This window comes from Chiloscyllium plagiosum, unplaced genomic scaffold (genome assembly GCF_037043375.1).
Source record: "Chiloscyllium plagiosum isolate Xiang-an unplaced genomic scaffold, Cpla_swu_hap1 HiC_scaffold_6, whole genome shotgun sequence".
NCBI classification, from domain to species: domain Eukaryota; kingdom Metazoa; phylum Chordata; class Chondrichthyes; order Orectolobiformes; family Hemiscylliidae; genus Chiloscyllium; species Chiloscyllium plagiosum.
Window position 1 is genome coordinate 8754974 of NW_028270144.1, and position 26095 is coordinate 8781068.

Sequence of the window (26095 nt, forward strand, 5' to 3'; positions counted from 1 at the left end):
TTTGTCATCCAGCATTCCCTACCCTACTAGTCTTCCCTCTCACCCTAACAGGAATACATTGTCTCTGGACTCTCGTTATCTGATTTCTGAAGGCTTCCTATTTTCCAGCCGTCCCTTTACCTACGAACATCTGCCCCAATCAGCTTTTAAAAGTTCTTGCCTAATACCGTCAAAATTAACCTTCCCCCAAATTAGAATTTCAACTTTTAGATCTGGTCCTTTTCCATCTATTTTAAAACTAATAGATTTATAGCCACTGGTCCAGGGGTAGAGAATTCCGCAGATTCACCACCCTCTCTGAAGAATGTCCACCTCATCGCAACCTTAAATGGCTTGTATTTTATTCTGAGACTTTGTCCCTTGATTTTAAGTACCCCTCCCCCCCCACATACCCACACTAGGATGCGTCTTTTCTGTATCTCCTCTATCAATCCCTTTAAGTGAAGCTCCTATGACATTGTCCCTCATTCTTCTGAGCTACATAGTATGCAGATCAAGTGCCCTCAATTCCACTAGCCAGGCATCCCCTACCAAAGCACATGACCTCACACATTCATACCATATTCCATGCTCTCACTCACTCAACCTGTCTAAAACCTTCTGTAGCCTCTTTGAATCCTCCTCAAAACTCACATATTCATAAAGTTTTATACCATCTACAAACTGCAAAATATTGTAATTGGCCTCCACACCAAATCACTGATGTAGAATGCGATCTGCTAGGGCTCAAGCACTGGCCACTGCAGTACACCAGCAGTCGCAACCTACTAACTTGAGATTGACTCATTTAGTTTGACTCTCTGCTGTCTGCCTGTTAATCAATCCTCTTTGTATGCTAATATATAATTTGCAATCCAATTCACTATAATTTTGTTTGCTAAAACTTGCATGAGTCTTTGTCAAAAACTTTCTGAAAATCCAAATGCACTCCAATTTTCAGCTCCCCTTTATTGTCAAAAACTCTATCGCGTATTTCAAATGTGCATCACCTTTCATAAATTCACGTTTATTCTGTCCAATCCGACAATTAAATTCTAAGTATTCAGTAATCACATCCTTTATAATAGATTCTAATATCAAAAGGTCTTACCTAGGATTTTCCCTATCTTTAGTCTAGGAGGCCTGGTTGACACTCGAGACACATAATGACACCCCTGAGAAGATTTTTAAAACAAAATCCAGATTTGAGTATATTTCCTTCTGGAAATCTAAGGCTAACATGTGGATAATTCCTATTCCTTTCTAACAACGTTGTGGGTGTCCATACGTCAAATGCCCTGCAGCAGTTCAAGAAAGCAGCTCATCACACATTCTCAAGCATTGTTAGGGATGGGTAATAAATACTGGCCTTGCCATTGAAGCAGACATCTAATGGAAGAGTAGGTAAAAATAAGCCAAATTTATCTTTTGGATCCTTTCACACATCTGCTAATACATTGACCATCTCCAGCAGACAGAAGGTCTACCCCTTGACCTTCAATTGCATTGTCATGGCTGAATCCCCCATTATCAACATCCTGGGAATGATTCTTGACCATAAACTGAGCTGAGTCAACCAGTTAAATACAATGGCAACAAAAGCAGGCACAGACTATAAATTCTGTAGTGAATAAAGTACCTTCTATGTCTCCAAAACCTAGACACCATCTGAAAGGCAGAAGCCAGGAGTGTAATGGAATATTGTCCAGTTGATTAGATGGGTCCCGTGCTGACAATGTGCAAAACGTTCAGCACCACACAAGACAAAGTAGCCGACCTTATTGCCCATTTTCCAGTCCACAATCCAAAATTAATGACTACTCTTTACTTGAGGAGACTGAGAGATACCTGGTGCACAGTGGTATGGATGTTCAATACAGTAATGATCCATTGACAGGAATTACATTTTAGCAAATGGGTTTGATGTGAAGAAATCTGCTCAGCTTGTGTCAATCCCCATTGACTCCATAAGAGATGTTTGAGCGTTTGTCAGCATGGTTGTGGCCAGAGGACAACTTGCCGGAACTTGATTTATAGTTTAAATGCCTAACAATGTTGAAGGTGATTAAAGAAGATACAATTACAGTGCTTGCTTCACAAAGTTCTGTGTAGCTATCAAACACCTATCTTGAAGTTATCATTTTAAAGACAAAGATCTATGAGCATGACATTGCTAAGAAATATCCATCTGTTCTGCCTTTTCAGTTTTCCAGTCATGTCTCAATAATGATTTCACTTGTCTGATTTTGATTAATATAATATTTGATTTGAGTAGGGAAGCCTTCACTGCCCCCATGTTAAGTTTCAAATCCAGGTGTTTGTTCTCTTCTGGGAAATAAGGTATTACGTGTCATCTCTTCTAACCCTAAACCCCCACAGATCTCTTCATTCTTGAATTCTGACTTCTTCTGCATCATAGCTTCTTTCATATGACCATTGATGGTCATACTTTCAACTGTCCAGGTTTAAACAGTCTACATATATCTTCCTGAGCCACTTATACTCACTCTCTTTCTCATCTCCCTTAAAACATCCAATAAAGCCTAACTCTTTGGTTAAGAATTGTAACGTTGATAACCTGGGTGGCATGGTGGCACAGTGGCACAGTGATTAGCACTGCTGCTTCTCAGCACCAGAGATCTGGGTTTAGTTCCTGCCTCAGGCTGTGTGGAGTTTGCACATTCTCCCCGTATCTGCGTGGGTTTCCTCCCACAGTCCAAAAATGTTGGGCTGAAGGGCCTGTTTCCACACTGAAAGTAATCTAATCTCTTTATAAAGACTGTGTCAAACTTTATCTGGTGTGTTCCGACAAAACACCATTGGACTTAAACTATGTTGAAAGTGCAATTTAAATGCAAGTTACATATATAAAAATACATATATAATGTGTGTGTGTGTGCAGATATATACACACACCCCAAAATGTCAGGTTTGAAGGCATGTTTTTCCGTAGGGCTGAGGTTGCTTTGCTGTTCAATATCATATTTTTTAAATGTTCTGACATCTAAGAGAAATTCACTGTTGTGTTTCAACAGCATATGACCACCTGATTTCAATGAAACTTGAAGATCTTCAGTTGAATATGATAGTGAAGTGGATTTTGATAAGAAACCCATTATATATTAATTTTGAATAAGAACATAAATTGTTAATTCTTCTAGGTTTATAGAAAACGACTTTTAAACTAAATGATAAATAAAAGATATTCACTGACAATCTGGATACATTCAATTCTGTTGAAATCAAACCTTGGTGATTTTTTTTTAACTCTAACTCTTCCTTTTCCAGCATCTTTAAAATATGGACATTCTTGGTGTAGAGTTTTATCTTCATTGCCTGGATTTGAATTTGATGGAATGGATCCACCACACATTGTAAAACTTGCCCAAATTTCACTGCATTGGCATCAATGAAATAAAAATTAAGTTGGCTCTTTAGGAAACTGGCAATTTGCTCTGCTTAATAATTACTAAGAAAATCTAAAATCAACATTGTTATCCCTTGGATCTTTTTTGCAAATTAGGAAGGAATATGGAATTTCAAAGGCCATTCCATCCAACTTGGCCATGTTCCCTTTTCTGCTCCAAATGACATAAGAACATTCATCCAATTGAAGCTGCCCCACCATTTGGTATGATTGTCACTGATTGAACACTTTAACACTTTGCTTTTGATCCACTCCATCACTATAAATGCTGTATAGCCTGGTAATTAGACATTTTCCAATCTCCACCATGAACATACTCAAATACTATGTGTCCGCAGCCCTCTGGAATACAGAATTCCAAAGGTTCACAAGCCTCTGAATAAAATGAATTCTCCTGACTTCAGACCAAAGTGGCATCCCCTCACTTATGAGACTGCTCAACCAGGAGAAACATTTTACCTACGTTCACACCGTCTATCTTTTTAAGTATTTTTGTAAGTTTCAATGAGATCACCTTCCATTCTTTGAATCTCTAGAAAATAAAAGCCAGTGCCCAATCCCTCTTCATAGGACAATCCTGCCAGCCATGAATAAGCCTGGTGAGCCTTCATTATTGCACTCCCTCTTTGGTAGCAATATTTGTCTTGAGATAGTACGATCAAGTGTGTGCACAATACTCCGGGTGCAGTTCAACTGAGGTAAGATTTCACTACTCCTTATTTAAATCCTCTTGCAGTAAAGGTTCACATTCTATTAGCCTTCCTAATAACTTAATGCAACTGCATATTAGGCTTCAGCCATTTATTGACAAGAACACCTATGTCCCTTTGTCCATGTACAATTTCCATAGTCTTATCATTTAAGAAATTCCCTGAGCATCTGTTTCTCCCATCAAGGTGGACAACCTCACATTTTGCCACATTATATTCCATCTGCTAAATACTTGCTCATTTACTTTGCCAAATACTCCTGAAATCACTTTGCATCTCACATTATCACTTAGATTTGTAATATTTACAAATCTGGAAATATTACATTTAGAGTCATAGAGATGTACAGCACGGAAACAGACCCTTCGGTCCAACCTGTCCGTGCCGACCAGATATCCCAACCCAATCTAGTCCCATCTGCCAGCACCTGGCCCATATCCCTCCAAAACCTTCCTATTCATATACCCATCCAACTGCCTCTGAAATGTTGCAATTGTACCTCCATCACATTCTCTGGCAGCTCATTCCATATACGTACCACCCTCTGCATGAAAAAGTTGTCCCATAGGTCTCTTCTATATCTTTCCCCTCTCACCCTAAACCTATGCCCTCTAGTTCTGGACTCCTCAACCCCAGGTAAAAGACTTTGTATATTTATTCTATCCATGCCCCTCATAATTTTGTAAACCTCCATAAGGTCACCCCTCAGCCTCCGACGTTTCAGGGAAAACAGCTCCAGCAATTTGATTCCCTATTCCAAATCATTCATGTATATTATAAACAGGTGAGACAATTACTGATTCTTGCAGTACCCCATTAGTCACAGTCTGTCAATGTGAGAAGGACCCATTTATTTCATCTCTATTTTCTCTCTGTTAGCCAATCATTAATCCATGTCAATACATTACCTCTTATCCCACGTGATTCAATTTTTCTAACCAGATTCCTGTTGGGAAGTTTATCAAAAGCCTTCAGAAAATCTAAATATATTATGCCAATAGCTGTCCTTTATCATCTTTGTTCATAACATCTACAAAAAACTCTGATGAGTTTACCACTCATTATTTCCCATTCACAAATCCATGCCAACTATGCCCAATCATGTCATTATCAAGCAGATATTTATTTCATCTTCTATAAGACATTCCAGCATTTTTCCTCCAATTGTTTCTGACATTCCTTTCTTAACTAATGTGGTGACATTTGCAACTATTGAATCTACAGGAATCATTCCAGAATTTATAGAATTTTAGAAGATAATCACCAATGCATTGATTATCTCTACAGCCACCTCCTTCCACACTCTGGGATGTACAATCAAACTTCTTAACAAAGCTAGTTTCCCTCAAATTCTCATTCCCTCTAGCCATTTGAATATTGAGTCCTAGGAGATTTTAAATATCTTTCTCAGTGAAAACAGAGTAATCATTTCTCCATTCACTATTAATATATTTTCTCGTTCTAAAATGGGCCCGTGTTAATTTTAACTTAACACTTTATTTTTATATATTAAAGAAGATTTTAGCTTGTTTGTTTGTTCCTTTTGGTTGATTGCATTCTCATTCTGTTCTCCCCTTACCAGTTTCTTGGTTCTATATTTATTTCATTTCTATTTTCTCTCTGTTAGCCAATGATTAATCCATTTCAATACATTACCTCTTATCCCATGTGATTCAATTTTTCTAACCAGATTTCTGTTGGGAAGTTTATCAAAAGCCTTCAGAAAATCTTGTTGTATTCTATAATCTTCCCAATCCTCAGAACAGCTACTATTTCTAGCTTTTTCTTTGAATCTTGTACAATCATGAAATGTCTTTCATTAGCCGTTGTTGACTGACCTTCTTTTCAGTTTTTGCATCTTGAAGGAATGGAAAATTGGTGTATGCCCTGTTATATTATTTATAGACTTTTACTGCTTTGATGCAAATTTAGTGCCTTTGCTTCAGGTTTAACCTCCTCACTTTCAAAAGCAATGTCAAATTCTCTTATGTTACAGTCCCTCATCCCTAAAGGTTCTTTTACAACAAATTGTCAATTAATCCATTTTCATTGCAAAATACTAGATCTAAGATAACATGTGTTCCAGTTGTCCTCAGCATACTGCTCTGGTAAACTATTTCCAACACACTCCAGAAACTCAAACCCATAGCATTAGTGCCAGAAAATATAAATAGTTGAAGAAACTCAGCAGGTCTGGCAGCATCTACGTAGAGAAAACGAAGTTAACATTTTGGGTCAAGTGTTTTTTTCTCTGGAGCTGGAGTTTCTCCAGCTATTTCTGTTTTTGTTTCAGATTTCCAACATTCGCTGCGCTTTGTTTTATTCTAGAATTAGTACCCAGTTGGTTTACCGAGTGTATATGCAGATTGAATTCCCCTCATTACAATGGTGCCATCCATGCTACAGCCTTCTCTCAACCCCTGATTGATATCATGCTGCGCACAAAACTACCATTTGATATTCTATAAATTGCTCCAATCAATTTCTCCTACCTCTTGCTGCTTTTTAGTTCCACCCAATCAGACTCTACACATTATTCTTTCAATCTAAGACCCTCCCTCGCTAATATACTCATTCTACACATGATGAGCATCGCAACTTTCTCTCTTTTTCCTTCTTGTCTCTCCTTCCTAAACATGAATATTCTTGAATATTCAGTTCTCAGTTCTGGTACTACATAGCCATGTTGCTGGAATTGTACTTAGATCATACCAATGTATTTCCATTTGTGGCTTTAGGTCATCAGGCTTGTTGCAGGTACTTCTTGTATTCAGGTAACGTACCCTTAACTTTATCTTTTTGACAAAATCATACCTGATGCTTTCATTGTTTCTCCTTTCTTCTAGTCTTACTGACATTTTTTTGACTCCTTGTTGTCAAATTCTTCCTCATTTGGGTTTCCTCCATGTTCCCATCCTTCTGGCAAGTGAATATAAACCCACCCCTTCTTTTCATTGAATCCTATCAACATTACCCACTAAAGCTTTGTCCACGTGCATTTATTTAGGTTCATCTTGTTAGAATCCAAGTGTTTTGCAGCATTAATGAGATCATATTCTAAGTTTTATCTGGGTAAATACATTTTTGATAGCTCAAGGTTAGTTAATCAGAGAATTACACTGAAATTACAAAGGTTCAGTCAGGCCAACCAATCCATATAAACCATCACTATTTCCTAATTTATCTTGTCAATTATACTTCAATTTCTAATCTTGGTGGTGTTGTAATGAGCTTTTCCATTTAACAGTGAAGTTGATTGCTTTGCAACATAAAATCATAGGATGGCTATAGAACAGAAGGAGACCATTTGGCACATTATGTCCAGGCCAGCTCTCCTCAACGCCAACTCACTTGATCCCACCCTGAGCCTTTCCTATGATGCCGTAACATGCTGTTTCTTCTCAATTGTTTATCTAATTCCCTTCAAGAGCCGCAGTTGAATCTGCTTCCGCCAGACTCTCCAGCCGTGCATCAGAAACCTAACCACACACAGCATTAAAAAAAGTTTCTCCCGTTGGCTTTTCTCCAATCATCATAAACAACACAAAATCTTATAGGGCATAAGCAGACCATTCAGCCTGCATGAGCTTTTCAAATTAGCATAATTACCTAGTTCCATTGCCCTGTTTTTTTTTATTCCTTACCATGGCCCTTACTTTTGCTGAAATAGTTGTCCAATGCTCTCTGAAATGTCTTAATTGAACCTGTCTCTACTGCACTTCCAGGCATAACTGCATTACTCACTGAGTGAAAAATTATTTTTCTCACATGTAACTCCTGCTTCTTTTGCAAATCATTTAAATCTATAGGCTCTCATTTTTGGTACTTTGCAAGCAGGAACAGTTTTTCCATATCTGCTGTATCCAGCCCACTTATGATGTTAAAAACCACTATCAGATCACCTCTCTGTCTTCTTCCCTCCAAGGATAACAGTCCCAACAGGAATTAAGAACTGGTTTGGAAACCAGCAACGTAAATTGGTGCCTTCAGGTTCTTGAATTCTTCACTAAGGGAACCAATTTCTCATTATCTGATTTTGAACATTTCTGTAAAATATCTAAGGAGAAGAATAATTCACTTTATTGAATTATTGTTCTCCTTAGATATTTCTCAGAAATGATCATGATCTCTGGAAGCATTCCTATAAATTTGTTCTGTATGTTCTCAAAATCCTCCACACTGTTCCTAAAGTGTGGTTAAGTGAGGTGCTAAAGAAATACTTGTTATCTATCTTGACCAAGGAAGAAGATGCTGCTAAAGTCATATTGTAAGATAAGGTGGTTAAGAGCATGCATGTCCTAACATTTGATGAGGTGATGTTTATGAGAAAGCACGACTGCATTTAAACTTGACAAGGACCAGATGGCATATACTTCAGAATGTGAGTGAAATTGCAGATGTATTGGCCACGATCTTCCAACTCTTCTTGTTGGATATTGTCAGAGGTCAGGAAAATTGCAGATGTTGCACCATTGATCTTAGAAAGGAATAATGGTAAGCCAGGCATTTATGGGCTAGTTGGCTTTAATCCAGTTGATGATAAAATTTCAGAAATAATGATTAGTGATCAAATTAACAATAATTTGAACAAATGAAATGCAAGATGATAATAGTCAAATGTATTTTTATCTTGAGAACAAAATTCCCTGGGTAACACTCCAAGTTAGTAAGTAGGATCCCTCCCAACTTTTTAACTTTAACTCAGACTTAGAGCCATTCAAACAGACCTTTGGGATCTTGGGAAATTGCCCTTTTGAAGGTTAAACTTCCCAAACAGGGGAGTCAATGCTTTGGTCCTCTATTGAGTCCTGTGTATCTATAGGACACATTTAATTTCTGACTATCCAGAGACCAGAAGATCTAGGCCGTTTAAAGAAAAAAGCTAAATTAGAGGAACAATTGCAACTGGAGTTAGAATATGATACTGTTCCCAATAAGATAGAACATAACATTATGTTCCAAACTCTACTTGATCCTGACACTGGCAGGAATAACTTGATTAACACTCTAATCGACAAAACAAGTTTGCCCTTCAAGTTTGCTAGCAAAAGATAAAATATCATTTTTGAGGAAATTGGAAGTCCAAATGTAATTCATATTCTATATTTCCAATTAATTAATGGGTAACTGCATTGTTAGTTGTTTATTCATCAACATAGAAACTGTTTGTTGCTTTGCCTGTAGTAATTCAATTCATTGCGACTAAGTTGACTATCAGTTTCCCTACCTTGTCCAATTTCACCATCAAACTGAAACCATTAAACTCAACACTGGCACCATTACTGCAGAACTCTTCTACATCATCTCTGCAGCTCTGATTTTTTGTTTAGAGAATGGTGCTGAGAACTAAACACAATATTTGGCAGGATTCTTGTGGAAGCTGTTGAGAAGGTTGAGTTGAGAAACATGGCTTCAGTGATAAATACTGCGACTCCAAACTTTTAGTATGATCAGATATGATGGGCCAGAGTAGACTGCAAGCAGATACTTTTAAGCAAATCTGTGTCAGAGCGGTGGAACACATTCAAGAAGGAAATAGCGAGAGTTCAGAGCCAATATGTACCAATAAAAATAAAAGAAGAGGCCAAGAGATCAGTGATTCCTGGATATCAATGATATAAGAATGGATACTAAGAAAAAGGGAGGCTTCTGGGAGATACCAAGGACTCAAACTGGCAACAGCCTGAGGGGAGTAGAGAATATGCAAGGGAGAACTTAGAAAGGAAAGGAGAGCAAAAAGCAGCCTGAAAAAGTAATAGATAAAACAAAGGAAACTCTTAAGTTATTTTACAAGTACATTAAGGGTAAAGGCATAACTAAGGAAAGAGTCGGGTCCATTAAGGACCACTGTGATAATTTGTATGTCGAACCAAAGGACACAGGTAGAGTTCTAAATGAATGGTTTGATTCGCTGTTCACCTGTGAGAGTGATGATAGACATCAGAGAGAAGCATAACTAGACGACAAGTTCTGAGTGGTCTGAAGGGCTGAAATCACTAGTGCTGGCTGGAACCTTTCCCAGAGTGCAGAAGGAAATAGGAGAGGCACTTAACTTTCAATTCATCTCTGGCCACAGGAAAGGTGCCAGACGACAGCTGATGTGATTCTAGTTGAGTTAAATATTAGTGTCTTGATTACTTGTTGGAGGTAAAGTGATATATTTGTGCAATCTGATGATGTGTCAGTGAACTGTTAATTTGCTCGGAGACAAAGCTTTTTAAGCCTTTTTTATCCAATTCAAATCAAAATAATCTTCTGCAACCATTTTAATTTTTCTATGATCATCTCAAAACAATCATTTCCCATGTTCAATTTGTAATCCTGAATGCAAATAAACTAGCCACATTAAACAGAACATTATTTTTGAGTGATTCAATTTATTATCTTGTAATTCATGAATCAACAATATGAATGATAAGTAGAGTGTTTTGTAGAAGATAAGAATTCCAGTTGGATGTCAATAAAGAAGAAAAGCTAATTGGTTGTTTGTTGAATTGATTTTTGCTTGTAGGAAACATAGATTTGGAAGAGCTGTATTTGTGCTGAACTGGGTACACTGTCCAACTCATCCTAAAGTAAGGGCACCCCTGGTGTTTTGGACATCAATATGAAGAGCTGGTGGCGCACTGTCCTGAGAATTTCTTTCCGGATTTTTTTGTTTCTAGGAATATCAGGACTTTTCATCTTGTTCCTACTACTGTGCAATGTTTGCAGAATATAATATGCTAGAATAGTTCTGAAACCTCTACCTGGTCCATACAGAAAGAAGCCTTTCAGTCTGAAAAGGCATCCAGAACTCATCTGCAGGATGCATACGGTTTGTTCAGTCTCATGCCTGACTATCAATCTGACATTCATTGTCATTGCTCTTGGGCAGTTTCTGATAGATGGGTAGCTGTCAAATTTGACATGGGTATCCCTTTCCTCTTAGCAGCCATCTTTTAATTCTAATTTTATGTTTTAGTGATTCAGGAAGATTGGACTCTACATGATGATAGCATTTTTACAGTTCTCTTGCTCACTTCTGCATGAATATCTTGTTGGCATTGCACATCAGAGGCTGTCTGACAAAGTTGAAGTCCTTACAAATGTCATGCTGTTGGCGTTAACCTAGAGTGCCCAGATTGCCAACTGGCTGTAGCCACTTGCATTTGGAAGTCACTTAGAGTTAAAACTAGAGTACACATCCATTCAGACCAGTGCCAACTCCAGCGAAGTTCATATCATTTTCAGTTCTAGGAAGCAACCAACTGGGAGATCCTGGATCCGTCTCCACAAAGCCAGAAAAAGATCCAGTGGTTAAAATTTGAATGTGATAATGACTTTATAGCAACTATTGATAACACATGCAGTGCATTTATTTTCACAGGAGACATCAAACCATTTGCCATTACCTAATGCAATGAATTTATTTCCTGAAATGTATTTCCCATTCATGCACATCAAGACATCTCAGTATCCCCCTGCGTGTGTTGCACATTGTCTCATATGGAAGTTGCCTCCCTTTGCTTCTCCCTTTCTACTTATCCCCTCATTTCTGCTGCTCAGTCCATTGCTGTCCTCTCTGATGTCCATCTGCAAGTCTCTCGAGAGCAGTCTACTGCTGGTCTTGATCATCTAGATTCTGGTCCAAGGTCCAATCAAAACAATAACAATAGCACCACCCAGTTGCAGTGACTTGAACGAGGACCAGGCGGATCTCATTCAATGTGAGATCCCTGATTGGGGTAGTTAACTTTGGGCCAATAAGGGAGTCCTGGCTGACAGATATAAATAGGATCTCTGATTTAGTCCCTACCCTCCCCTTCACTGTTTTGATCACACAGCACTGTCCTTTGATGTGAAGGGCAGTGTTTGTCACTGGCCACCCGGGTGTTTTCCTATCTTCCTGGTGGTGGAAATTGAATAAAGATTGGTGCACTTTGTGTCTTTCACTGTGTCTCACACCTGCACACACACACCATGGGTGCTGGGAAAAAAAAATAAGCACTACCGCAGTTAGGTGGTAGTGTGGGGGTTAAATTTTAAAAAAAAAGAAAAGAAAAAAAAATAAATAAATAGGATCTGTGATTTAGTCCCTACCCTCCCCTTCACTGTTTTTGATCACACAGCACTGCCCTTTGATGTGAAGGGCAGTGTTTGTCACTGGCCACCCGGGTGTTTTCCTATCTTCCTGGTGGTGGAATTTGAATAAAGATTGGTGCACTTTGTGTCTTTCACTGTGTCTCACAAAAGAAAAAAAAAATAAATAGGATCTCTGATTTAGTCCCTACCCTCCCCTTCACTGTTTTGATCACACAGCATTGCCCTTCGATGTGAAGGGCACTGCTTGTCACTGGCCACTTGGGTGTTTTCCTATCTTCCTGGTGGTGGAAATTGAATAAAGATTTGTGCACTTTGTGTCCTTCACTGTGTCTCACACGTATACACACACACCATGGGTGCTGGGGAAGAAAATAAGCACTACCGCACTTAGGTGGTAGTGTGGGGGTTAAATTATTAATTGAAAAAAAAACAGGAGTGTTCCCCCTCCAACTCTATTTTGATTTAGTCCCTACCCTCCCCTTTACTGTTTTGATCATGCAGCATTGCCCTTTGATGTGAAGGGCACTGCCTGTCACTAGCCACTTGGGTGTTTCCTTCATTCCTGGTGGTGGAAACTGAATAAAGATTCGTGCAGTTTGTGTCTTTCATTGTGTCTTACACCTGCACACACACAACATGGGTGTGAGAGGAAGATAAGCACTACCGCAGTTAGGCGGCAGTGTGGGGAATAAAAAGATAAACAGGAGGGTCCGGGGTTCTGTTCACCCTGAGAGCTGACTCAGATGGAGTTGGATCAATGTCAAAGATTCTCCACCTGTAAATGAAGGGGGACTTGGTGACAGGATACCAGCCTCTGTGGAGTTATAAGAAAAAATAAACAGGATCTCCGATTGCCTGTCCCTCTTCCGCAGTTATGTTAGAGCCCGAGTATCTCTTGAGAAGGACCATGCGGTGTCCACCAACACCCTTGAGCTGTTCAGGGAGAGGTGGGCACCGCAGGGAGTGGAGTGTATTATTTCCCCCTCCAACTCTATTTTGATTTAATCCCTGCCCTCCCCATCACTGTTTGATCACGCAGCATTGCCCTTTGATGTGAAGGGCACTGCTTGTCACTGGCCACTCGGGTGTTTCCTTTCTTCTTGGTGGTGGGAATTGAATAAAGATTCACGCACCTTGTGTTTTTCCTTGTGTCTCACACCTGCACAAACACAATATGGGTGCGGGGGCGGGGGGAATAAGCACTACCACAGTTAAACGATAGTGCAAAAAAGAAAAAAAGGAAGGAAAAAATAAAATAAAATAAACAGGATTGCTGATTGCCTGCCCCTCTGCTGCAGTTATGTCAGAGCCCAGATGTCCCTGGAAAAGGAGCACGCGATGTTCACCAACACCCTAGAGATTTTCAGGGAAAGGTGGGCATGCAGTGAGTGGAGTGTGTTATTTACCCCTCAAACTCTATTTTGATTTAATCCCTGCCTCCTCTTCACAGTTTGATCATGCAGCATTGCCCTTGGAGAAGGGCACTGCTTGTCACTGGCCACGTGGGCATTTCCTTTCTTCCTGGTGGTGGAATATCAATGAAGATTTTCACACTTGTTTTTTTTTGACTGTGTCCGACACCTGGACGCACACAACATGGGTGCTGGGGATATATACGCGATAAAAAAGAATAGGAGGGTCAGACATCCTGTCACTCTGATAGCTGGCTCTGAGGGAGCTGGCTCAGCGACATAGAGTCCTAAAGGATCTCAAGGATTCTCAAAGATTCTCCTCACTCTAGGGACTGACTCTGAGCTAGCTGGTCAGAGTCCATGTAGTGTGCAAGTTTGCATAAAGGGTGATTTGGTGAAAGGAAACCTGCCTCCATGGAGTTATTTCACCAATCTGACATTATTTAGAAAACAAACACAGTGTAGAAAATAAACTTTCAGCAAAAGTATTGGGAACCCTTTGCCATGGTAGGAAATAAATTATGATTAGAGATTACTTAGTGCATTGCTAATAGTTTGACTTAATTCAATCAATTGCTATTGTGTTCTTTCCTTGATTTGGCTGACAAGTTTCAGGAGATCTGAGAAACCTGGAAGGTTGTCACTAAATTTAAAACTAAGTTGAGTTATTGTTCCAATTGAGAGTTTTGTTTATGTGAATAGACGTCTTATCTCTCTTTAATGATCTAAGCAGAAGAACCCATTGGGATTGTGTTAAATGTGGAAATCTGTGAGTTGGAGATGGCTTCCCAACAATCTCCCACTTATACTCAAATACATGCCTTTCTCTAGGCCAAAACTCACCCCATTGTTTTTGGAGGAGCACTCCTTCTTATCCTAGCCAAAAGGACAATATACAAAATAAAAGGAACAAAGCTGAGATGACGGTGAGTCCAATCCTGCCTGCCTCAGGTTTCTTTGTGTCTGGTAATGTGTACAATTCTTAGGACTACTTTGATATTCCTACCTAATAAAAAAAACTGACTCAAATTTCAGTTTTCTCAGTTATCACAGCCTGTTAAGAGTTTACTCTAATTTCATATTTCCACAAGCTAATTTGAAAAAGAAAATTTTCAACTTTGCACCTGAATGGATTGATTCAAATGTTAAGGAAATGCTCTTCTGTTCTGGAGTCCCTTGCATCATCTGTATGTCAACCAACAGAGGTATGCTTACTTTCCTAAAAATGAAATTTCTTTTACTTACAAACTTTATTTAATGTAAAGACTTTACTCGATACTTTACTTAAAATTCCATCCACTGATCCAACTAGTTGAGTACGTTCTTGACTGAAATAGACTGCATCCCGCAATTTTTGAAAGCTATGTGCTTATAAGCAACACATATGCTATTAATTAACCACCTTTCAGGGGTCATCGGCTTGAGATAGCCTCTGCTGCTTCAATTTATCACATATGACATTTGTGACCACATTTTCCAGGGCAGCCCTCCTGGATTCATCCATATGTTTTGTTTAACTCGAGTTGCCTAAAAATTAAAAACAGCACAACAATGAGGACTGTGGTGAGAAACTGGAAATTAGACAGTTTTTGCAAGCTGCTTCTTGACAATCCTGCCTGAGACACCACCTGTTCTGTGATTCTTTAGCCAACAAGAAACTTCAGAATTTACATTTGCCTTGTGGTTACAAACAAATTGGGATTTTTCCTTGGCTTCCTTACCCTTCAGTTTTCAGATGATTTCTGCTGAAGCATGGTTCCCGATGAAGAAATCTTTGTCAAGTGGTTATCAGTGAATGAGAACCTTGAGTGTTTGTAGTTTATTCAGCTGAGTCGGATTGGGAGAAGATTATTATTAGATCAATGCCCACATGATCATACAATATGAAAAGAAAACATTGTACATGAATGATACTTCATTGACTTAAAACTATTGACGTGAGGCAATTAAAATACCATCTATGCTTCACTGTAGTCCAAGAAAGGATATTAGTTACTGAAATGATAGAGAAGAAAACAACACAGTCCTAGGCAATTCAGGATATGGAGTGATGCGATAGAGGAGCCTTACTTCGGTTGTGGATAAACTGTTGGAAAAAGTTGAAAAAGATAGGATTTATAATCATCTCAAGAGGAATAAGTTGATTAGGAATAGTCAACACGGTTTTGTGAAGGGTACGTTGTGCCTCACAAAGCTTAATGAGTTTTTTGAGAAGGTGACCAAACAGGTGGATGAGGGTAAAGTGGTTGATGTGGTTTATATGGATTTCAGTAAGGCGCTTGATGAGATTCCCATTGGTAGGCTATTTTACAAAATACAGAGGCATGGGATTGAGGGTGATTTAGCTGTTTATATCGGAAATTGGCTGGTTGAAAGAAGACAGAGGATGGTGGTTGATGGGAAATGTTCATCCTGGAGTTTAGTTACTAGTGGGGTACTGCAAAAATCTGTTTTGATGCCACTGCTGTTTGTCATTTTTGTAAATGACCTCAATGAGGGTGTAGAAGGATGGGTTAGTAGATTTGAGGATGACCTTAAGATTGGCGGAGTTGTGAATAGTGCTGAAGGATGGTGAAGGTTACAGAGGGACATAGATAAGTTGCAGAGCTAGGTTGAGAGGTAGCAAATGGAGTTGAATGTGGAAAAGCGTGAGGTGATTCACTTCAGAAGGAGCAACAGGAATGCAATGTACTGGGCTAATGGTAAGATTCTTGGTAGTGTAACGGAGCAGAGAGGTCTTAGTGTCCATGAACATAGATCTCTGAAAGTTACCACCCAGATTGACAAAGTTGTTAAGAAGGCATAGTGTGTTAGCTTTTATTGGTAGAGGGATTGGGTTTCGGAGCTACAAGATCATGCTGCAGCTACACAAAACTGGTGTGGTCACTCTTGGAGTATTGCGTACAGTTCATTATAGGAAGGATGTGGAAGTTTTGGAAAGGGTTCAGAGAAGATTTACTAGGGTATTGCCTGCTATGGAGGAAAGGTCTTGTGGGGAAAGACTGAGAGACTTGAGGCAGTTTGCGTTCGAGAGAAGAAGTTTGAGAGGTGACTTAATTGAGACATATAAGGTAATCAAAGGGTTAAATCGGGTGGACAGTGAGAGCCTTTTTCCTCGGATGGTGATGGCTAATAATAGGGACCATAGCTTTAAATTGAGGGGTGAAAAATATAAGTACAGATGTCAGAGGTAGTTTCTTTACTCAGAGTAGTAGGGGCATAGAACGCACTGCCTGCAACATTAGTAGACTCGCCAACTTTAAGGACATTTAAATGGTCATTGGTTAAACATATGGATGAAAGTGGAACAGTGTAGGATAGATGGGCTTCAGATTGGTTCCATAGGTCAGCGCAACATTGAGGGCCAAAGAGCCTGTGCTGTGCTGTAATATTCTATGTTCTAGGAGCACTGATGTAAATTGCGTATATTCTCAATGTAAAAGAGAAGATTCCAACTCTCAAGGAACTAGGTAATATAACAAGACGGTATCTTGTCCAAAATAGCAGAAACCCAATGGAAATGACAAGCAACTCAGGAGGTCAGAAGTAATTCATTACAGGTCTTTACCTTATTAGTAACACGGTTTGCACCTTAACATAGCCTGATTCTTACACCAGTAACAATATAGACAATTCTCTTTAGCTGCCACAACCAGTGTCTGACTGAAGTTAAAGTTACATTTTTAAAATGTTAGCTGTGCCCTTTAAATGGATCATAAGAGAAAGCTTACACGTACTTCATTCTGACTTATAACATAACAGACATTTCTTGACAGATGTGCTCTTTTACTGTCATAAAAATGGCAAAGTTCTTTAAAGAGAGAAAGAACTTATATTTATGTAATATGTTTTGACCTAGACAAATGAAACCTCTTTATTGGCAAGCTATTTGATGTCAAGTAGTTTTCCACACTTCACCAAAAACATTTTTCTCCTGCTCTCTGCTTCTGTTTTCCGGCTCCTTTATTATACATTCTGCTACTTGTCCTGTTTCTCTGTGCTAGACCTTCAACATGAGTCTACCAGGCAGTACCATTATCCTGAGTGTATTGAAAATCCAAATGTAACAGATCTATGCATTACCTTCATCAGATCTTTCTGTTAATTTTTCAAATAATTCAGCAGAGTTAGTCAAGCATCAGCTTCCATTTTGAAGTCTGTGCTGACTGCTCTTTGATGCTGTTTTTTTTACATTTTTTACATTTCTAGGTATTTGCCGTGGTATCTTTATATAAAGACTCCAGTAGTTTTCTTTGTACCAATGTTAAGCTAACTGGTTTATAATTTTCTGAATATGTTCTAATGCTGCTTTTGAATATAATTATTTGTTTGTAACCTTCTTTCAACATAACTGTTTAATTGCAAAGCATTTATAAGTCATAGCATTTTGTAACTTTAGGAAATAAGTAATTGAGACAGTAAACTTAATAGCTCTGCGAATCAAGATAAAGATAGCTGACAGCTCCAGTCGAAGTAGCTCATCTTCTGATGTCTCTCAGATTTGGTCATCTTTGACCTGTTTTGTTTAAATTCAGATCATTGGATGAAGACTTACTAAGTAACTCTAACATTACTTGAATATTAGACTTGTTACTTTGCAAAAAAACAGATATAATAGGTATTTTGTATGCACTTCATATATGAATTGTCTTCCTAGATAATCTACTTCTAAAAATAATAAAGTCTCAGGAATATTAAGCTGATGTATAGAATATTTCATTGAACAACTCAAACCACAAATAGCAAAAACGATAATTTACAACACTTTGTCCAACAACAGCACACATTTAAGAATGCAATTGTCTAATCATCTATCCATTATACTCTTGTTAGACTCTCAACTCTTCTGGAGCTCACTAGAGAAATATAGCTGAGATGGCTTTCCATTCCTTTCTTTATAGTTCTAGCCTTATTTGAAGAAGACACTGTGAAAGTTAAACAAAAATTAGGTTAAAGAACTCCGGATATCTTTTATAATGGGGAGACGTGCAACTGTATAATTGTTAGTCATTAATTCAGTAATTTCCACAGCTGACCCTCAGTCTTTCTGCAATAGGAGTGACTGAAATGACACCTGAGCTTATTATCTTTACCTGAGCTGGGAATGCTGTCACTGAGGCAGTGATCACCTTCTCCAGACACCAGTATTTGACTTGATCCCAACTTAATATTTAGAGACCATAGTATCCACTCACAATGGTTGTCCACAGTAAGTTTTGAACACTTCTGCTTGCTACAAATTCGGCTTTATAAGGTTGATAATGTTTGGAGCTTTTGTTTTTAATTCCAGATAAAGTCGAGGAATGTGAATAGGGCATATAATCTGATATCTTGGAGGCCGATAGAGTATAGGTAATTAATGTTTCCACCTGGAAATTAAGGACCATCTGATTCGCTGAACCAATGGACATGGTCTTGAGAGGGGAAGACTCCATAGCAAGCCATTGTAGCATCATTTTCAGGAATTATTAAACTATCAATGAATCTAACAGGACGGTCTTCAAGAATCTGAAAGAGCCCTGTTGATAACAAATCTCTATTGTGCATTGCATAGATTGAAGGCTCGAGCTCACTCATAAAAGAGATCAGGGTCATGAGAATTTAAACAAGATTGGAAGATTTTCTTACCTTTGAGGGAGAAGTATCTCCAGTGTAAACATCATGAAAGTCACTTCAAAAATGAGAACTTATCTGTCTAGAAAGAAAAAAGAAAACAAGCCATCAAGGATTGAGAATAGCTTTTAGACTTGTTGCTGGAGAATGAAGTGGCCACTTTAGCTGCAGAGTTAAGTACAATATCAGGGGGAGATTTCTAGTTGTTTTCAAATCTTTGGCATCTTTCCATCCCACCAGCATGTGAATCCAAATTATCATAAACCACCACTTCTGCTACCTCCAGTGAGATGCCACCACCAGACGCATATTCCCCTCCCCTCCCTTGCAGGTACGATTCCCTCTGGACACACTGGTCCACTCCTCCTCCACACCCAGCACATCCCTACACCTCCACAGCCTCTTCCCCTGTAATCACAGAAGATGCAACAGCTGTTGCCTCCCTCTTCATGATTAAAGAACCCAGACACACCTTTGAGGTGAAGCAATGCTTTACCTGCACTTCACTCGAGCTAGTATACTGCATTCTCTACTCACAATCTGGTCTCCTGTACTCAGGAGAGACAAGCCACAATGGATGACTGTTTTGCAGAACACCTACCTTCTGCCTGCAGAAATGATCCCAAGGTTGCATTTGCCTGTCACTTTAACACACCACCATGTTCCCTGGCCAACATTTCTGTCTCAGGCTTGCTCCAGTGAAGCTCAGCGCAAGCTGGAAGAACAGCATCTCATTTTCCACTCGGAAACTCTGCAGCCCATAGGACTCTATATCAAGTTCAATAGTTTTACAGCCTGAATACCTTCTTTCTTATCCTTTACCCAAACCCATAACTCTGGCCCTGTAAATGATGTGGTTGTTTTCAGCATAGCTAAAACATTTTCACCCAGTTATGATCACTATTATCAGCTTTTCTTTCTCGCTGACACACTATCATCCATGCCTTTGTCTCTGTAATGGTTATGTTCTCTGTCTGGGCTCCATCTCCACCTATCCACTCATTCCTTTCCCCCAAACCCCATGCCCTATCTTCAAATTATGTATCACCTTTTCCAACCTATCAATACTGAAGAGTCGTCTCTGGACTCAATACTACCTTCGCTTTCTCTCCCCATCGATGCTGCTGAGTTTCTCTAGCAATGTCAGTTATCATTTCAGAATCCCAGCATCAGCAATGCTTTGTTTTTAGCTTGTTTACTGGTTGAACGACTTAAAGTTTGAAGTTGTCTTGTGTGAAATTGGAAATGCAATATCTTTTTAAAAATTATCTGTAATTATGAGGATTGGAACAAGCTTCTGACTTGCTTATAAATGCTATTACGAAGTTAAAGATATTATGCTATTAAAATGAAACATCAAATTCAGAAATATTATTTCATCCCATGTTCACAGATGGATTCTACACATACGTGAGAAAGGTGCAAAAATATTGGGCTCTTGGTGATTTGCAGTCTGACGAGCAGCAGTATGCTTTATTTTTTCCATTAGTTGGTAGACAAGAAATTGGGATTACAACATTGGAAAGAGAATAAACAGAGTATGCAGCTGCACTGTGGCATATGCAAATAATTCGAACCCAGTGGAGGGTTCAGCAGAAATAGAATATTGTCAACGAGTTAGCATGGGAAGCTAATCTGACAGTTTAATGAAAGGATGATTGACCCAAGTAGATAATCAACATTATCTAAAGAAAATGAAAAAGCATAGTTAATTAGCATAACATCAAAAAATTAAAGCGATATAAAGCAAATAAGTCTCACACACAGGCTTCTAGCAATATCCTACTATAAACGATGTTGACACATAAAATAATTTTAAAGTAAGCATCCTTATTTTATGTATGAAACTATTAACTCTGTGGTGAAGCTGTAAACAAAAACATTCAATTTGAATTATCCTGGATGAAGAAATTAGAGCTTTTACTTTATCATAAATCAGAATCAATGCAAATTACATATGAATAAATTGGCAAATGATACCTTAAATTAGAAGATACGTTTCACTTCATATGGTCTATGGAACAAAGATATATGTGAACATGAATCCAGATAAGGAGAAGTGCCTCTTAATGTGAGCACGGCTGATCCAATTGTGCCTTAAAATCTACATTGCCACCTAGCCTGATAATCTTTTGCTCCTTTGTTTAACAAAAACCTATCTACCTCCAAAATATGCAAGGACTCATCTTCCATTACTTTCAAAGAAGAGAGTTCTGAAGACCCACGATTTTCTAAGACAAAAAAAAAATTCTTCTTTGTTTTAAATGGATGATTCCAAATTTTTTAACAGTGACCCTTGGTTCTTCATTCTTCTAGAAGCATAGAATCTCTATAGTGTGGAAGGAGGCCATTCAGCATTTCAAGTCCACACCAACCGTCTGAGGAGCATCCCACCTGACCCAACTCCCTACCCTATACTTCCCACGGCTAATCCACCTAGCCAGCATATCCCTGAATACGATGGGCGAAGTTGCATGTCCAATACACCTAACCTGTACATCTTTAGACTGTGGGAGGAAATCCATGGAGAATGTGCAAACTCCACACAGACAGCTACCCAAGGGTAGAATTGAGCCCAGGTCCCTGACTCTGTAAGGCAGCAGTGCTAACCAATGAGCCACTCTATTACCCTGTAAGAGGAAACATTCTGTTCACAGCCAACTTGTCAATATTCTCATGATCTTATATACTTCCATCAAGTCATTTCTTACTATTGTAAACTTCAGCAGATATAAACCTAGCTTATCCAACTTTTCCTCATAAAGCAACTCATCCATTCGAGTTATCCATCTGCTAAACCTTCTCTGGACAGATTGTAATACACTTGCAAACAAAAACAAAAATTGCTGGAGAAATTCAGCAGGTTTGGCAGCATCTGTGAAGACAAAATAGCATCAATGTTTTGAGTCAGGTGAACTGATAGCAGCTGGTAAAAGGCAGTAGTTAGAAACAGAGGAATAGCAGAAGACCATTCAGTCCCTCGAGATATTCAGTGAAATCATGGCTGCACTGAGGTCTAACTCCATATACCTGTGTTTGGCCATATCCCTTAATACCCTGGATAGCACAGATGATGCACAGCACCAGGGACCTGGGATCTATTCCAGCCTTGGGCGACTGTCTGTCTGTGTGGAGTTTACATATTCTTCCTCTGTCTACATGTCTGTGCTCTGGTTTCCTCCCATAGCTGTGATGGTGAGGATAAGGCAAGTAGATGCTTCCTTTTGTTACTTTCCCTTACCACCTGCAGCAGACTCAATTCAGCATCCACAGCCTTTAGGACTAGATCACCTTACACAGTAATGGTGTCGCCAATCCATTCTTGGTAATGGACATTGAAGATTCCCAATCAGAGTACATTCTGTGCTGTTGCCACCCTCAGTGACCTCTCTAAGTGGTGTTCAATACTGATCAACTTGCATCAGCCAAGAGTGGTGAGGTGGTGAACAGCATAACGTTGTCTTACTGATACTTTGAGTCTTTATGGGATCAGGAGTCATTTTGAAGGCTCCAAGGGCAATTCCAAACCAACTGTATATTACTGCCCCTACACCTCTGGTGAATTGTTCCAGCTGGTGAGACAGTACATACCCAGGTGATTCTGTTGGAGATTCTGGAAGGACTTGAGTATCTTACAGAAGTGGTTCCCATCAGTGAATTCTGTAACAAATAGTACTACTGAAGGGAATATGGTGACCTTTGAGTTGAAATATCCTGGGGACATCATCAGGAAATCATGCAGAGTCTGAGAAGTTGAAAGAGCAGAGACAGCAAATAACAGCTTGCTTAAGGATGAAAAGGAGCGATCGAAGGATTCTCAGCAATAAATCAAACAAAAACTACAGAACCTGGAAATCTGGAACAAAAGCCGAAATTGCTGGAGAAACACAGCAGTTCTGGCAGGATCTGTGGAGAGAGAGCAGGGTTAACATGTCAGGTCCAGCAATCCTTCTTTAGAACTGGATTAGAAATGTTAACTCTGCCTTCTCTGCCATCCCTACTGAGGTCCTCCAGCAATTTCTGGTTTTTGACTCTCAGCAATATTCTTTTGAAAATCTAAATGCTGTGCTCAGTCCATCTTTTTTAAAAAGTGTATTAGTCTATTTTTGTTCTTCAGACACATTTCATGAACAATGGGACTCATGAGATTCTTTAGAATGACATAGAATGCAATCAGTCCAAGCCTACTTTATGCTCTGCTCCACTTTTTCTTCTAGATCTAAATCTACATTGTAACCATCTATTCCTTTGTCCCTGATATGCTTTCAAGTTTACCCTAAAGGCACCTCTATTATTTACTTCAACCACGTGAATTCCACATGCTTACCACTCTTTGGATGAACAAGCTTTATTTCTGAATTCCCTATTGGAATCTTAGTGATATTTAATATTGATAGCATCTAGTTATACTACTGAAGATTCCATTGAGGTCCAGAATTAATTCTCTACTTTTCATTTTTATGCTTCGAGAAATAACAGTGAAAGCCTTTTTCCTTGGATGATGGTGGTTAACGTGAGGGGACAGAGCTTTAAATTGAGGGGTGATAGATGTAGGACAAATGTCAGAGGTAGTTTCTTTACTCAAAGAGTTGTAGGCGTGTGGAATGGTCTGCCTGCAACTGTAGTAGACTTGACAACTTTAAGGGCATTTAAATGGCCTTTGGATGGACATATGGATGAAAATGGAATAATGAAGGATAGATGGGCTTCAGATTGGTTTCATAGGTCGGCACAACATTGAGGGCCGAAGGGCCTGTTCTGCGTTGTCATGTCCTATATTCTATGTTCTAGGTTTTAAACAAAAACTTGTGCTTGATTTACATTGTGTTCAGCCTTGCTAACTTGTGGCACAAACAAACAATTCCTATGTTTGTAGACTGAGGTTACTTTGTTCTTCTAAACCACCAAGATTTTCACTAACATCAAATGACATCCTTATACTTCCTACAAAAATATATCAGCATTCAACTTAATTGCTCATTATTTTCCCACACTGGAGTTTGCTAATATCCTAAATATAACCTGAAGGAACTGTGGTTGCTAGTGATCAGAAACAAAAAAAATACTTGCTGGAAAAGCTCAACAGGTCTGACAGCATTGGTGGAGAGAAATCAGAGTTAACATTTCGGGTCCAATGACCCTTCCTCAGAACTCTGGCCCTTCCGTTCTGAATTCTGATTTCTCTTCATAGATGTTACCAGACCTACTAAGCTTTTCCAGCAATTTCAGTTCTTGTTTACTGACATCCTCTTGTAATTGGAGTCCTCAATATTCTCTACTCTCCTTCCAATCTTTGTCTCATCTGCAAGTTTAGAAATTGTGCTTTTGATTTCAAGGAGTAAATTATTAATAGAGATTGTGAACAGCAGTGGTCATTGCACTGAGTATTGTGAAATTCTACTTCCCTGTTACTTCCCAACTGCCACTCTGAGTAACTACCCATTCATTCTCTGCTTTCGATCTTCAGGCCAGATGGGCATCTGTATTCCCATTCTGCATTCGCTGGCATTTTTTATTCATTTATATGGGACACATTGTTTAAGTTGTTTTGAAATTCCAGATAAATAACAGCAAATGTATTACCATTTCTATCACCTGCTCAAAAAAAAAGTAAAAAATTTGGTCAAGCACAAGTTTCTCTTCTTAAAATCTATGAATATCCATTTTTACATTTTTTCATTTCTGTAAGTTCTTTTCTTCTGTCCTTTGGTAAGGGTTCTATTCTTTCTCCGAACTGCGACATTAGGATAACAGGTCGATAATTCCCTGGAATTATTCTGTGTCCTTACTTAAATACAAGAATTACTGTAGCTATCTGTTTAGTACTCAGGCTCTGCATCTTTTTCTAATGAATTATTAAATATGAGTGGCAGTACCTCTGTTATCTCTTCTCGAAATTCTTTCAAAATACGTCAATACAGTCTATCTGGACCACACACTCTTTGAGATTATTGAATTTATTCAATGGGTTCCATTTTATTTGAAATATAGTGATCATATTACTCATCTCATCATTCAATGTCATATCTACCTGTCCTATCTCCCTGGTAAATGCTGCAGCAAAATAATTCTTTGACTTTTGTTGGGAGCACATGGAGAGTTAGGATTACAAGAAAGGAGAAAATAAAGATCTGGACATTTTCTATATTGCAAAAGATTTAGTATGTGAATGTTTGAAATAAAAATATCTGTAGGTTAGAAGAACTGGGAATTGATTGTGGTTTAGAAGAAAAGCAAGAGTCTTTGAGAGAATAGCTATTAAAAGAGTGATTAAATATTATTTTATTCGCTTAACTGCTAGATAAATAGATAATGTTTTGGAAAGGACTTAGTGCTAAATGTTGCCTAGCAACAGCCTCTGGATTTTCAGCTTCTATTTTGCTACAATCTTGAGAATTGTTCAGCTTTGAATTATTTTCTTCCATGCCTATCCAATGTCTCCTCTTCTGGGGGAGTAACGATGGTCTGGATAATCCAATAGTCGGATAACCATTGGAGCAGTTTTGAAAAAGAGTTACACCAGACTCAATGTTAGATGTGATTTTCTGTCCACAGACTCTGCCAGACTTGCTGATTTCCACCTGCATTCTCAGTATTTGTTTCAGATTTTCAGCATCTGCAGCATTTTGCCTTTATTGGTGTAATTCAGAATGATGTTGTGTAGCGGGATCCTGTGGAAGCTTAGATGTGACAAACTCCATGGAAGTTGAGGAGAAAGTGAGGTCTGCAGATGCTTGAGATCAGAGCTGAAAATGTGTTGCTGGAACAGTGCAGCAGGTCAGGCAGTTGCCTGAAGAAGGGCTTATGCCCGAAACATCGATTCCCCTGTTCCATGGAAGTTGCCCAACACCTTGATCTAACTTTATTTG